The following is a 14705-nucleotide window of genomic DNA, read 5'->3' as shown; positions in this document are numbered from 1 at the left end:
GGAATGTACCTGAAGATGAGCTTTTCCAAAACACCTAGTCATTCAAATACCACACCTTATGTAGGAGGCTTTCTCTCTTTTATTCTTCCAGGAAGAGATTTCTGACAGGCTAATGCTTCTATATCACTTTCTTGTTGAAAAAATATTGTAAGAGTCAAGGACCTCTTTCCTAAATTATCATACTTGGACTAAGATGGACAAGTCCCAGATCTTGTATCCATTTGAGCATTGGAGAAATGTCTTTGTGGTCCCAGTGCTAGGAATGGTTCTTGTGAACAACTTGTCTGTTTTGTCTTGTGGATGCTGTGAATCCTTTCATTGATGTTTCCCATTTCTGATTCGGCCAAAAAGAAGCACAGAGCCCACTTAATGGCCTTTGTTGTAGCATAGGCATCAGACTTCATGGCCTGTACCTTCTGTTTCCTATGGATACTTAGTTCCACTTTTCTCACCTACTTTATATTGTTTTGTTTTGTTTATCCAATGCAATTTGGAGGCTGCTACTTCTGATAACCCACTCCCTCCTTCTGAGTTCATGTCAATGGAAATTAAGAGGTTCTTTCATGGAAAGTCTTTAATAAACTTTAAAATATTTGTATTCCTGAAAGTATCTTTATTTTGCTCTTACAAATGAGAGTTTGACTGAGTGTGGAATTCTAGACTCACAATTATTTCCTTTCAGAATTCAGAATATATGACATCATTGTCTTCTTTTGTCTGTTGCTACTCCTAAGTATACCAAGTAACCTTGGGCACGTTTCCTAATTTCTCTCAGTCTCTCTTGTCTATAAAATAGATAATAGTATCCACTTTAAGGATAATATATGCAGAATGTTAGAATTGTGCCTGCCATATAAGGAAGCACACAATAATTGTTAGCTATTACAGTTACTTTTATATTTTTTCAATATTTCTTGGCTTTCTTGGACTTTACTAGTTCATATAAATATTAGTTTGTCTCATTGAACACAGGTTAAAAATCATGTTGGGATTTTTGTTGATTTCATTTAATTTTTATTCAAGAGAACTGATACCTTTACAATATTCATCTTCTCCTTTTATTCAGGTGACTTCCCCTGTAAATGTGTAAATGTTTTTACACAGATTTTGTTTTAACCATTTCCTATTTCTGATATGTTTTGTGTGTATTATAAATTATATCTTTTTTGAATTATACTTTAAAATTGATTATTTGCTGGCCCATAGAAACATTCCTGATTTTTGAATTTTGATCTTGTATTGATCATCCCAGTTGAAGTCTCTAATTGTTTCTTAGGCAGGTATTCTTGAATTTTCTAGGTAGACAATCACAGAATAATAATGATTTTTTTCTTTTGACTCCTTATAACCATATCTTGTTATTGTCTTGTTGGATTGGGTAGACCCTCCAGGACAGTATTTAATAGTAACAGTGATGGTGAGCACCCTTGTCTTCTTACTGTCTTTAGCGAGTGCTTTTAATGTTTCTCCATGAATCATGAAGTTTGCTTAAGGTTTCAGTAGATATTTTTTATTGAAGTAAGGACTTTTTCACATTTTATCATGACTGAGTGTTGATTTTATGTAATGCCTTAATGTTTTGTGTAAATTATGTGAGGTGATGTAATTTTCTTTCTTCATGTTATAATGTGATAGTATGAATATATTTAATTACTTTGAGATTTTCTGTTCAGTCGCTCAGTTGTATCCGACTCTTTGTGACCCCATGAACTGCAGCACACCAGGTTTCTCTGCCCTTTTCTAGCTCCTGGAGTTTGCTCAAACTCATGTCCATTGAGTTGATGATGGCCATGACTTTGAAACATACATATATATGTATATATGTATATATATACACACACACACATATACAGATATATTTTATTCTATGGAATATCATTTACTAGTATCTTATTTAGATTTTTGCAACTGTTTATTAAGTGAAACAATTGTCTATAATTTTCTTTTTTGAAAAACATTGTTCTTACATTGTTTGGTATCAAGTTTATATTAGCTCCATGAAATAAGTTGGGAAACTTTTTCATATGTATTTTTCTTAAGCAGTTTGTGAGAGATAAAGACTGCCTGTTTCTTAAAAGTTTGGTAAAACTCATTGTAAAATAATTGCTTAGCCAGGGTATGTGTGTCAAGTTTTTGACAAGTTAGTTTCATAAATGATTTTGATAAGTTTGATCTATTTATTTTTGATTCAGTTTTGATAATTTGTTTAGATGATCCATTTCATGTGTTCTCAAATTTACTAGCATAAATTTATTCATAATTTTCTTTTATTGTTTTTTAAATGTTGACTTTTAAGATATATTCTCTTCTTAGTTCTTAATACTGTTTATTTGTGCCATCTCAAAAGTTAATATAGAAGTTTAATTAATCTTTTGATATAACCAGCTTCTTCATTTTCTATACTTTTCATTTTTCATATCTTTTTATTTCCTCTTATTTGTATTATTTCTTCTTTCCATTTCTAGCTACTTCAGTTGACTCCTAGCTCTTTTATATTTTTGTTTTTTAATACATCCATTTTATGGAATTCCCTGGTAGGCTAGTTGTGCTTTCAAGTGGTTAGGACTTGAACTTGGACTGCCAAGTTCAATCCCTGGGCAGAGAACTGAGATCCTGCAAGCCACTGGCATGGCAAAAAAAAAAAATAATGAAATGTATTTTAAAGCTATAAAGTTAGCTCTACATATTGCTTTAGCCACATCATGCAGGTTTTGGTATGTGTACATTCAATACAACTTGGCTCTAAATTTTTTGTACATTTTTTATTTTCTTTTGAACGTATGTATTTAATTTTCAATTTTCAACTTAAAAAAAACTTTTTTTAAACTTTGTTTAAATTATTGTTGACTTCTAGTTGCATCATGAAAAGACAGCATGGTTTGTATAGTAGCCATCCTTTGTGTCCAGTTACATGAACAGTTCTTCTGAATACATCATGTATGCTTTAAAAGAAAAATATATTCCCTGCTTGGTGGATGCAGCATTCTGCATCAAGTGTGTTTATTAAGTGTATTTTTCAAATTTTCCATGTTCTTCCTGATTTTCTTTTGCCTGTTTTCCGAGTTCTCTTCAGTCTCAGAGAAGGGAATGTTAAAATCTTCCACTCTGTGGATTTGTCAGTTTCCCCTTGTAATCCATTAGTGTTTATGCAAATTCATGATTGTTATTTCTCCAGGGTGAATTTATCATGTTATGTACATTTCTTTGTTTTGTCTATTGATGCTTTTGGCAGAAATTCTATTTTGTCTGATATTAATGTTGCTATACCTACTTCCTCTTGGTTATTATTTTTTATGTCTTCTGTATCCTTTCATATTAGCTTCTGTCTATAATTTTGCCTTAACTGTTGATCGTAGAAATAGTTTTTATGTGTAGCTTCATTTTTTATTTTTTGATAGCCTGAAAATCCTTTTAATAATCAAATGTAAACTTTTACATTCTTTGTAATCAGTATATATTTGGCCTCTTTCTGCCATCTTAAGTTTTTGTTTTTCCCATTTAGCATTTTTTGGCTGCTTCTTTTATACTTCTTTTCATAGTTTTCTTTGGATTGGTCAAGTTTTGTATATTTCTAGTTTTCTTCTGTCAAATGTTTTGAAAGACAAAATTCTACTTGTATTCTTTTAGCAGTTATTCTTAAATTTTTAACATTGTGTCCATTTAACAAAGTCTAAAGTTGATTTCTCTATTTCCTCTCATCAGTACAGTGGCCTTAGATGCCTTTAAATCTGACTGGCCTCTCTTCCCATCTTCTGGTTATTGTAGTCTCCTGTTTTAATCCCATATCATTTATGGTCCTTCCCATCTTCTGGTTATTGTAGTCTCCTGTTTTAATCCCATATCATTTATGGTCCTCTCCCCATTCCTGAAATTAGTCATCATTGTTATTTCTACTTTTTTTTTCTTTTTTATAGTCAAAATTTATTTAACTTTACCAATTTCTTTTTTCCACTGGTGTGATTTTATTTTATTGTTTTAAATTGGAGGATAATGCTTTACGATGTTGTGTTGGCTTCTACCATACAAAAACGTGAATTAACCATAATTATACACGTATACCCTCCTCTTGAATCTCCCTCCACCTCCCTCCTAACTTTACCAATTTCTTATCTCAACATTGCCTCTTGCATACCATTCCTTACTCCTGTGATCATTTTCTTCATACTGATAATTTTTTCACTGAAGGTCTAAAGTTGTAATACTCCAATCTTGTGGGTAGCTTTGGTATTGTTTTGAAAATGTCTTTATTCATGGCCCTCTTGAAAGATAATTTATCAAGGTATAGAATTCTAAGTAGATATTTTCCCCTCAGCATTTTGTAACATTACTCCACTGTCTTTTTGTCTCAATTGTTCCTAATGAAAAATCTCTTTTTGGTCTGCCATTCTTTTGCAGGTAATCTCTTTTCTCTCTTGGAACCTTTCAGTCTTCTCTTTTTTGTCTTTCATGTTGTGCCCTTTTATTATAATGTGTCCAGATATAATCTGTTTCTATATATTCTACTTGGAATTCTGTACACTTGTTAATCTGAAGTCACATCTCTGTTTTTATATCTAAAGGTTTCTCAGTTGCTTCCTCTACAAATTTATTTTAAAATAATTATTGAGCACTTACCATGTATCAGGAATGCTTCCAAGTTCTAGAGATATAGAAATGAACATAAGAGACAAAAGCCCCTACTCTGATTTTGAGTCCCGTATACACTCCAGTCTTCCCTGAAATACCCATTAGGCAAGTGTTGAACTTCTGATTTTACCTTCTATGTTTTCTTCATCTGAAGTTTCCCTTTCTTAACTATAGTTGACCCTTGAACAATTTGAGTTAGAAGTACTGACCCTCTGTGCAATTGAAAATCTGTGTATAATTTATAGTTGGCCCTTCATAGATGCAGTTCTTTTATATCTACAGTTCGTCTAAATCTGTGATTCCACATCCCCCAAATTCAATCGAGGACCATGTAGTATTTATTATTGAAAAAAATCTGCACGTAAGTGGACCTTCACAGTTCAAACCCATATTGCTCAAGAATTAACTGTATCTCTTTATCTTAACTTTATTCTGAGTGACTTTTTCAGTTCCATTTTCCAGTTTATTAATTTTTTTAACTGCATTTGGTCTATTGTTCAATCCACCCCTTGTTTCTTTTTTGAAATTTAATGTCGATATGTTTTTATTTCTAGAATTTCTATTTGGTTACTTGATATCTACCGGTTTTTAAAAACATTATCTCTTTGCCTTTTAATTTTTTAATTTCTAGCCCTTTTTCTACTTTTCAATATTTTAAGCAAATTTTTAGATTATTTGTTATTTCTGCTTTTGAATTTTTTAAATGATGATTAATTTTCTCTTGTGTGTTACATCTTCATCAAGAGTTGTTTTTCATAGAAATCCTACCTACCTCAGGATTGCTAGCATATCCTTATAAAGCAGTTTCACATTTGCTTCTGCTGGTCTAATCTGGGTTTTGCCCATTCCCAAATTTACCTTTTTGTTAATGTCTTGGCATACAGGCCCTGTACAGCCTGAAAGTACGCATTTAAACTTGTCCCTGCATTGTGGTGCAAGCCTGGATTTCAGATTTTTTTAAGGTCACTCATTTTCTACTCTTTGCCCAAGCACATAACAAGCTTTCTTGTGGTTTCCTCAGATTGGCAAGTGATGTTCTTCTAGAACTGTGTCACTTACAGAGCAGACGTTTTTGACCTTCAGCTTTATGTAAGTACGTCAGCGACAGCTCCTGGCATCAGGTGGCCATTACAAGACCCCCCCCACTGCATGCATGTCATTAAAGTCTCAGCCCCTCGCCATTCAGGCTTCTAACTGGTCTGGATTGTTCCATAAGCCCCTTGGTTTCAGATCCACTTTGACTTCCCTCTTTATTTCTGTTATCTGGAGATTTCTATTTTATCTCTTTTTTTAAACTTTTAATTTTATATTGGAGTATAGCAGATTAATGATGTTGTGATAGTTTCAGGTAAATAGCAGAGCTACTCAGCCGTACATATACATTTTCCCCCACCTCCCCTCCTATCCAGGTTGCCACATAACATGGAGCAGAATTCCCTGAATTAACCCTTCCAATCCAAACACTTCAAAACACTGAACAAAACTGTAACAACAAATATTACTGCATTAAAAAAAATAGATTAAATACTGCTATATTTAAAATGGATAACCAACAAGGATGGGAGGGGAGGTGGGGGAAAACGGTTACATGTATATGTATGGCTGAGTAGCTCTGCTGTGCACCCGAAACTATCACAATATTGTTAATTTGCAGTCAGCCAACCCCTGTGTGGTCACATGGTAGAAAGGGTAAGCTTGCTCTCTAGGACTTCTTATATAAGAATCCTCATCATGAGGACTCCACTTTGGTGACCTAAACACCTCCCAAAGGCCCCACCTCCTAATACCATCATCTTGGAGGTTAGGGTTTTGACATGAATGTTGGAGAGACCCAAACATTCAGACCATAGATGTTAAGTAACTTACCTAAAGTAACTTGCTTTGGGCAAGTACTTAACTTCTCTGAGGCTAAGTTTCCTTTTCCATAAAATAGTGATAATAAACCCTACCTCACAAGGTTGTTCTGAAGATTAAGTGAGATAAACAAGAAATAATATGGGCCAAGTGCTTGGGATATGTTAATGCTCACACATGTTAGTCTCCTCCCATCATCTCCCTTCTGAACTGGTTCTACCAAACCAGGATTGTGCTTCAGTAGTTCTGATCAGAGAGACCTCCAGGGAGAGGCCATGGGTACATCTCTTAATATATTGTGTTTTCTTGGTAATCAGTTTAGATTTCTCTTGGATGAATTTCCACCATTTTTATTCTGCATCTGTACCACCTCTTCATAGCCCAACCTATAGTCCAACTTAAAAATATAGGTACATTTATGTAGTAGGGTAGCAGGGAATGGGGTTGGGTTTTTTTTAAATTATTTTTATTTATTCGTTTATTTGCCTGCACTGGGTCTTAGTTGCGGCATGTAGGATCTTCCATCTTCATTGTGGCATGCAGGCTCTTTAAGTTGTGCTACACGTGGGATCTAGTTCCCTAACCAGGCATCAAACCCTGCCTTGAGAACACAGAGTCGAAGCCACTGGACCACCAGGGAAGTCCTAGATCAACCTTTTTATAGAATAACTATGTTACTACTTAAGATCTATGCCTCTCTTAACCAGAAATATCTCTTTCCTTTACTTGTTGGTGCTCCTGTTCTTTAAAGAGATAAAAACCTTTCATTTCATTTTTGAATATAACATTTTAAATGCAAAGACCTCAGAGAGCATACATAAGGAATAAATATCAGAACTACTTCTGGGACTGGGTTTTCCCAAGAGAGATCATGAAGGCCCTGAGTGATTGAGGAGCAGGTAGGCATAGGGAACTGACAAAGAAGAAGGCCATCATAGTGTATAGACTGAAATTATTTCTTAAGGATTTCACAAGATATAGAATCTGCCTGTTTGCAACAATCATTTATCTGGGTCCTGTGGAATCTGTACTTGGCCCAGAGCTTTTTTATGTGTCTTATCAGAAATAATAATCATGATAGCTATGATTGTTTTTAAGTAGAAGAAAAGAGCATCATGAAAACAAAACATAATTGGAATTATGAATATGCTTCCGTATAAATATCTGTGGCTCAGAGCACAAAAATAACTTTTCCATTGCAGAGCTAAGCCAAGAGTCTGGTGAAAGCGGCACTGAGAATCTTAATTTAAAACAGCCGTGGCCCAGAAATTCAGAGTTGGGGCTGACATATTGGCCTCTGATCACCCCTCTGAAGGCTTTTCCTCCCTAGCTCATGGTAACTCATATTCAGGGCCAACTTGGAGGCTGTGGAAGATGGTAATTGATGTGACAAACCCTGCTTTTGTCGGCCTCAGTTTAGCATTAATGCAAACATAGAGAAATGTTTTAATCTCAAATCTTCACAACTGAGAACCCCTACTAGTGCAACTCCAGGCCTGTTGCTAGTCTGTGATTTAAAGCAGAGCCCCTTCAATTTTGTGAAAGTCCCCGGTGCTGCTGCTCGTTGTGGCTTCACTGGAAGGTGACTAGTTGGGGTCTTTCTAAGGAGCACAGGATTGGTCGGGTGTTCGGATGTTCAGAAAAATTTTCCAGGGGCATGGGGAATAGCAATTGGACTTTCCTAGGAACTGATTGGACTTACCTAGAAACTGGGTTCCTAGGACTTCCCAGGTGGCGCTAGTGGTAAAGAACCTGCCTGCCAATGCAGGAGATATAAGAGACACAAGTTCTGTCTCAGGGTTGGAAAGATCCCCTGGAGAAGGAAATGGCAACCCACTCCAGCATTCTTGCCTGGAGAATTCCATGGACAGAGGAGCCTGGTAGCTACATGTAGTCCATGGGGTTGCACAAAATCGTACACAACTGAAGTGACTTATCACAGGAACTGGGTGATCATCTCAGAATCTTCCAACTCCAAGAAGGCTGAGACTTGCCTAGATGAGCATTTTTTTCCCTCATAAGGAAGGAAATTGTTTAGGTTTTTCACCTTCCTCTTCTTATTCATCTTTGACTCTAAACTCCGAGTGAGAATGACTCTGTACTCTTCCTGATGGGGTTTAGCGACTCAAACAGCTCCCGCCTTGTCAAGATTTGCCTCATCCCCACACGATCCCTTCTCCACCCAGATGTTCCTGCTTATCCATTCAGCATGCCCATCTGTGTGCATGCAGGCTCTCACCAGCTGAGGGTGAGAACGGGGCTGCAGATGCTGCTGCTTGTGGCCTTCTTGTTGGTCTAGAAAGAGGGGACACCTTTCCCAGATTCCCACAAGGGTGCTGAGTAGTCTCCCTGAACTGCATCCTGCCTGCGGAGACCAGATGAGACAGGTGCTGGCTCTTGTATTGATTTCCTCCTCTGTGTTCTTCATTCCCTGTTCCCATGGAGAACTGGTTCCTTTAACCCTTCCCTCTTGGAACTTCTGTTTGTCTTGTTTCCGATTTGTTGCATTCCTCTAACCTGACTTACTCCTCCTTCTAGGACCCTGACTTTACTTTGTTTAGGGCTGGTCCATCCCCACCCACTTTTGGTAGTTGTGGCTCTTGCATGCAGCCATAACTTACTTCTCTTGGAGGCTCCTACACACCAGGATTGGTGGTGATGCTGTGGCTGACATCACTCTTCTGGGACCACCATGTCACTATGGAAAATGGTGAAGGTGCTGTGGTTCTGCAAAATTTTGGTGGCCAGGAGAGATGTACATGAAAACAGTCTCTTCTCTCTTCTAATGTTTCAGCCTTTAAAATTGTGTGTGTGTAGGCAGGAACCCTCAGGTTCAACCTGGATTGCTACCAATAGCTTCCCGTCTGGTTTCTCTGTCTCTGGCCCCACCACCTTCCAGTCCATCCTCCACTGTCAGAACTTTCTTTCTAAAATTCTTACCTGATCCTGTTTATTCTCTCTCTAAATTCTTTCACTGAATCCTGTTGCCTTTAGGATAGAATCAAGCTCCTTAGTATGATACAGTGGGGCTTTTGTACCTTACTGACCTATCTGCCTGTTTTGCGCTATCACCCACATTAACTCACCTACCTATGGGATCAGGTTCTTTCCTGCCTCTCCATCTTTGCACACACCCTCACCTCTTTCTGTTCTGTTCTGTCTGATAAATTCATATCCTCCATCAAGACCCAGTTCAGAAGCCCCACTCTTCCTAAGGCCTTTTCAAACCACCAATACCAGCAGCTTTATTCCTCCTGCCACAGTTACGGACACTGCCACCATCTCTGGCACCAATCTTAATGAAGCATCTGGCTTAATTAAATACTGAAACAACCTGTACTGGGCTTTATCACATTGACATGACATTTGAGAATTGTCCCTGCTGGACAGAGACTGCCCTGGGGTAATGTACTGTGACTGTTTCACTTGCACCAGCGTTTAGCATAGTGTTAAGGGTGCTTAGTTATCATGTTGTTGAGTGAATACGTGCATGCATGAAAGAATTAACTCATTCACATACACACGCTGTGTGTACACACACGCCGAGATGTAAATCCCTATGGAAGCTTACTTCAAATCTTACTGGGATATTTACAGAGCACATTATAGGTACTCAGTAAATGTCTGTTGAATCAAAGAAAGAATGAATGCAGATACACATTATGGAAAATTTGCTCCAAAATGTACTCTGAGCTGCACTGTAGCCTCACGTCCTCTCAATTGCAGTAGAAACGTAGGCCTGGAAAACCAAAGATGAGAGTTCATGTTCATCTTTTTTTTTTTTCATGTTCATCTTTTCAACTATGAGAGCATCACTTTGCCTGGTTGGGCCTCTATTTGCTCATTTGTCAAATGAGTTGTTAGAAAAGATATTTAATGCCGATTGAACATTCTAGATTTCTCTTTATCAGAAGGCCTAAAATCAAATGACCAGTTGCTTTCCATTAAGTGGCATGAATTTGGGACTCACATTTTTTGGCCTTATCATGGAACATGTTCATGACAAGCCCTGGGCACTAGGTAGGGAGCTGAGACCATGAGGTGGCCCAGTGTTTGCCCCAACAATGGCAGAAGGAAAAGACCTAGTTGTAAAGGCAACACAGAGCTAGCGTTCCTGGCCAGGATGAGATGCCCTAAGCAAAGCAGGGGCAGCTGTCAGTGTCCGATGGCAGTCTGAGATCACAGCTGGCTGGAGATAACCAGGAAAGAAGTACTGACGGGCTGAATGACGTGCTTTCAGGGATGTGCTAAAAATGTGCCCCTGGCTGGAGAGGCTATGGGACAACCTAGTACAGGTCATCAAGACCAACTGTCTTCAGTTGTTTGAAGAATAAGTAGGTGAAGAAGTATTTACACTTAGTCTGTGTCCCTCTCAGAACATTGATGGAAGCCAGGAGGAGGTTAATTTAGAGTTAATAGGAGAGAGAAGAGTTTAATTCTGTCCAAATGATAATGTGATGAACTCACTTATAAAGTAATAAGGTCTCCATTACTGCAAGTTTCCACAGCAGCTGCATAATTCCTCAGCAGAGATGTGGTACTAGAGATTTCTCTTTTCTGAAGATTGGACTGGAAGATGTTTAAAGTTTTTTTTTTTTTTTTTCTTTTCTGATTCTAAGAGGCTCTTTGCTTTTTGTGTCTTCCCCAGGTCTTATTTAGGGCAACACTTTCAGATTTTGTAGCCATTCTTTTTGTGATCTGATCTCAGCACACCCTATCACTATTAGTTGGTGACCAGCCTTTGGGCTGATCGTTTTTGAATGTCCTCCTTAAAATGAGCACCCTGGATGGGACCTCCTGTGCCAGGATGTGGCCTGGCCAGGACCTCTCTGGTGACATTCCACAATTATAAAAGGTAGGAGGCCTCTTAAGTTCTCATCTACCTTTTCGCTCTGTGTTGAGCTGTAAGAGTGAGCAGCAGCGAGCCTCGGCTTCTGTTGTATCCTGTGCCACCTCAAATGATGCACAGACTTCATTTCCTTCCACCCAGAAGGTACATTTCAGATGTCTCTGTGGTTAACCTTCTCATCTCAAGCTTGGGGGAAACTTTCTTCATTGGGCTCTTCCATGGGACTCCATCCTTGCCATCTCAAGAGCCTCACATTTCACCCTAGATGCTTTCTCTTTCTGGTGTTTGTTTTCCCCTTTCTTTTTTCTTTTTCATCTCTTCTTTCTCAGCTCTCTATGCCTGCTGTATACTATGGCGTTTCTATTTGTGCAGTGTTTTTCTTTTCAAATTCTTTGGTCTCCTGGTATACTGGTGAATAGGAATGTGGGTGGCTTGTCAGCTCCATTGTGCATATGAGGAAAAATGCCCAGAGAGGTTAAGTGATGTGCTTAATTTACTGGAACCGGGCTTCCTGACTTCTGTCCCAGCCCTAGCCACTGTCCAGAGATCACACTGCATTTGCTAATACCACTGGAGTCACAAAGAGCTTCAGATTTTTCTCTCTGTGTGTGTGGTCACTGAACCAAAAGAAATTTACCCAGGGACTAATCTCAGGCCTCTAGAGACTCATAGTCTGCAAACACACTGAAATAAACTAACAAGCATGACCAGAGCCAAAGAACTTGTCGAGTGCTTCATATTTTTTTCAAAGAAACTTTCAGGTATGTGATGCTCCTCAAAGTCCCTTGAGGTGGGAGACCACCTGTGAGCCTTACTTTACAGGTGAAGGTCACAGGTGGAGTCCAGGCCCGAGATGTCGGGAGGAGGCCCTGAGCAGACACCCTGGTTCCTGGTCCACAAATTTTCCTTGTGTTTATGCTTCTGGAAAATCAGGGAAAGGGTGTGATTTGTTTCTCTCTGGTACCAAAGGCAGTAGAGACCATAGTGGCAACCTAGGGTTCTGGGTTTTTCAATTGGCTTAAGAAATAGCCTCATGCTATGTTTGGAGGTGAGATCTGGGCCCAGGGGTCTGAGGAAGGGGCTAGGGGCAGATTCTGGCCCTGGAGATCAGGCCACGTCCATCCGAGTGGATTGGGAGAATATAAAGCCTGCTGGGAGGAAGCATGCAGGCTAGGGTGTCAGTTGTTGAGACATAGGGAAAGAGGTGGCTTTCTAGGATCTGGTCAATGCGCTAACTGACAAGTCCAAAGTGTGAAGGACAATCTGCTTACACCAAATGTGAGTCTTGTTGCAACCTTGCTTTATTCTGCCATTTATTCAGCAGGTATCAGTAAGCACCTACTAAACATAAGTAAATCTCTTACATAGTTACAGTTTTTCTTATGAAGACCCCATATATGTGTGTTTTTGTGTCTATATCTTTCTATATATCTCTGTATATCTCACATATGTTTATTCTTATTAATGCACATAAACAAACTATGGGGATACATAATCTTTTCCTCTGTTCATGAATTAGGAAACTGAGGTCCAAAGAGGGTCATTGGTTTGCTCAAATTCCTACAGTGACTTGGGGCTTCCCAGGTGGTGCTAGGGGTAAAGAACCCACCTGCCAATGCAAGAGATGTGGGTTTGATCCCTGGGTCAAGGAGATCCCCTGGAGAGGGGCAGGGCAACTTACTTCAATATTCTTGCCTGGAGAATCCCCATGGACAGAGGAGCCTGGCGGGCTATAGTCCCTAGGGTTGTACAGAGTTGGACACGACTGAAGTGACTTAGCACTACAGTTACTTAGAAACTGAGCCAAGTCCCAAATTCATGTTTTCTGAGTTGTTACTGGTACAGTACTTATAACTGCTTTGCACATGGTAAGCAATTCCTAACCTTCAAAGTTCTAATATGCTTTAAAGAGAAATAGAGAAAAACACCTTTGTGGTTATTAACCAAGGTTTCATTTTATCTTGAGAGGCTGGAAAACCTAAATGCAAAGTTGAAATGCAGTTTGAGCCCTTTAATTAAACTCTTTATATGGGCATTTATAGGATGGCACTCCCTGTTCAAGTCAGGTACAAGACATCTTCTTAGATTTGGAATTAGCATTCATGTTCTGGTTCATCCTGACCTAGTGTCCAGCACCCTAGTTGAGTGGCCAAATGGAACAGTGCCACAGGAAGAATAGGCTGCTTTCCTTGGTAAAGTGGTTGTGGGTGAGAGGGCTGGGGTCACTGTGCCACCAATCTGGGTCCTCCTACAGTAAAGGAAGGTTCCTACTCCCAAGCTCCCAGGGCCAGAATATGCAACTCAGCTCACAGCTCATGTCCCCTTCCCTACCCCCATGGCCTATACTGTGACCATGAGCTGAGCTTCTCTAAGTCTTGTGCCTGCCCCTGTAAAGGACATATCAGGTTCTACTGCCTTGAGCCCTGGGAACTGGGCACAACAAACTGAGCAAGGCTGATTCCAGATGGTGAAGCCCCTGCTAAGGCTGTCTAGATCAGGGTGGATGCTTTGATGGAGACTCGGCTTCCTGGGAAGCCTGGGGCCTGGCTATGAATTTTCCCCTCTCAGAAGGTCCTTCTGTCCTATCTTCCCACCTGCCCATCTCCTCACCCTCTTTCCTTTCCACCTAGAAGCAGCTGTTCTACTGTGCTTTCCTTGGCACAGTTCTTGCCCTGCAGGAATCTATAAGAAACTTTGGGATGAGTCAGAACCTGGCTTCAGCGTCAGGTACATTCTTCACTCATTCACCAAACATTTATTTGGCCTATCAGCCTGTGTCAGGGCAAGGAACCCAGCCCCAGATAAGATCCTGCCAAGTCCCTACCCTGTGATTCCTCCCACCTAAAATCGAGACCCATGAGATGCCCAGCCTGCTGTGACAAGTGCTGTTGGAAATGCCAGTCTGGATTCCTGGCCAATCACCTACTCTAGGGGGTTAGTGTCCTGGTGCTCTGTGTTTCTGCCACATTCTTCAGGCCTCAGCATCTTCCTTGGGAGGTTTGCTCTGCTGTCCTAGGGCTGCATTGTCCTTGCTCCAATTATCTGTAGTTGCAGAAAACCACTCTAAAGCATAGAGGTTTTCATCGATGGATGAATGGATAAACAGAATGCAGTATACATATACAATGGAATGTTTTTCAGCCTTTGAAAGGAAGTTCTGGCACATGCTTCAACATGAGTTAACCTTGAAGGCATAAGGCTGAGTGAAATAACCCTTTCATGACACAAGGACAAATATTGTATGATTCCACTATATGAGGTACGTAGAGTTATCAGAATCATAGAAGCAGAAAGTAAAATGGTGGTTGCCAGGGGCTGGGGTTGGGGGGTGGGGAGTTAGTGTTTAATGGGTACAGAGTTTCAGTTTGTGAGGATA

General features: G+C 39.5%; 1 protein-coding gene across 3 annotated transcripts in view; it reads left to right on the top strand.

The window, feature by feature from the left end:
- STON1 (stonin 1) overlaps positions 1–14705 on the top strand; it is a 69070-nt gene that overhangs the window by 16023 nt on the left and 38342 nt on the right. The window contains exon 2 of one of the 3 annotated variants that reach the window (XM_081593752.1): positions 5648–5715. The exons of the other annotated variants lie outside the window; for them this stretch is intronic. The gene's annotated coding sequence lies outside the window, so the exon portion shown is untranslated. The remainder of the gene's footprint in view (positions 1–5647; positions 5716–14705) is intronic. 3 annotated transcript variants of the gene reach the window in all.

This window comes from Giraffa tippelskirchi, chromosome 4 (assembly GCF_054371585.1).
Source record: "Giraffa tippelskirchi isolate mGirTip1 chromosome 4, T2T-mGirTip1v1.2.pri, whole genome shotgun sequence".
NCBI lineage: Eukaryota > Metazoa > Chordata > Mammalia > Artiodactyla > Giraffidae > Giraffa > Giraffa tippelskirchi.
The sequence above is the reverse complement of the archived record's forward strand: the minus strand, read 5'-3'. Positions and strand labels throughout refer to the sequence as shown.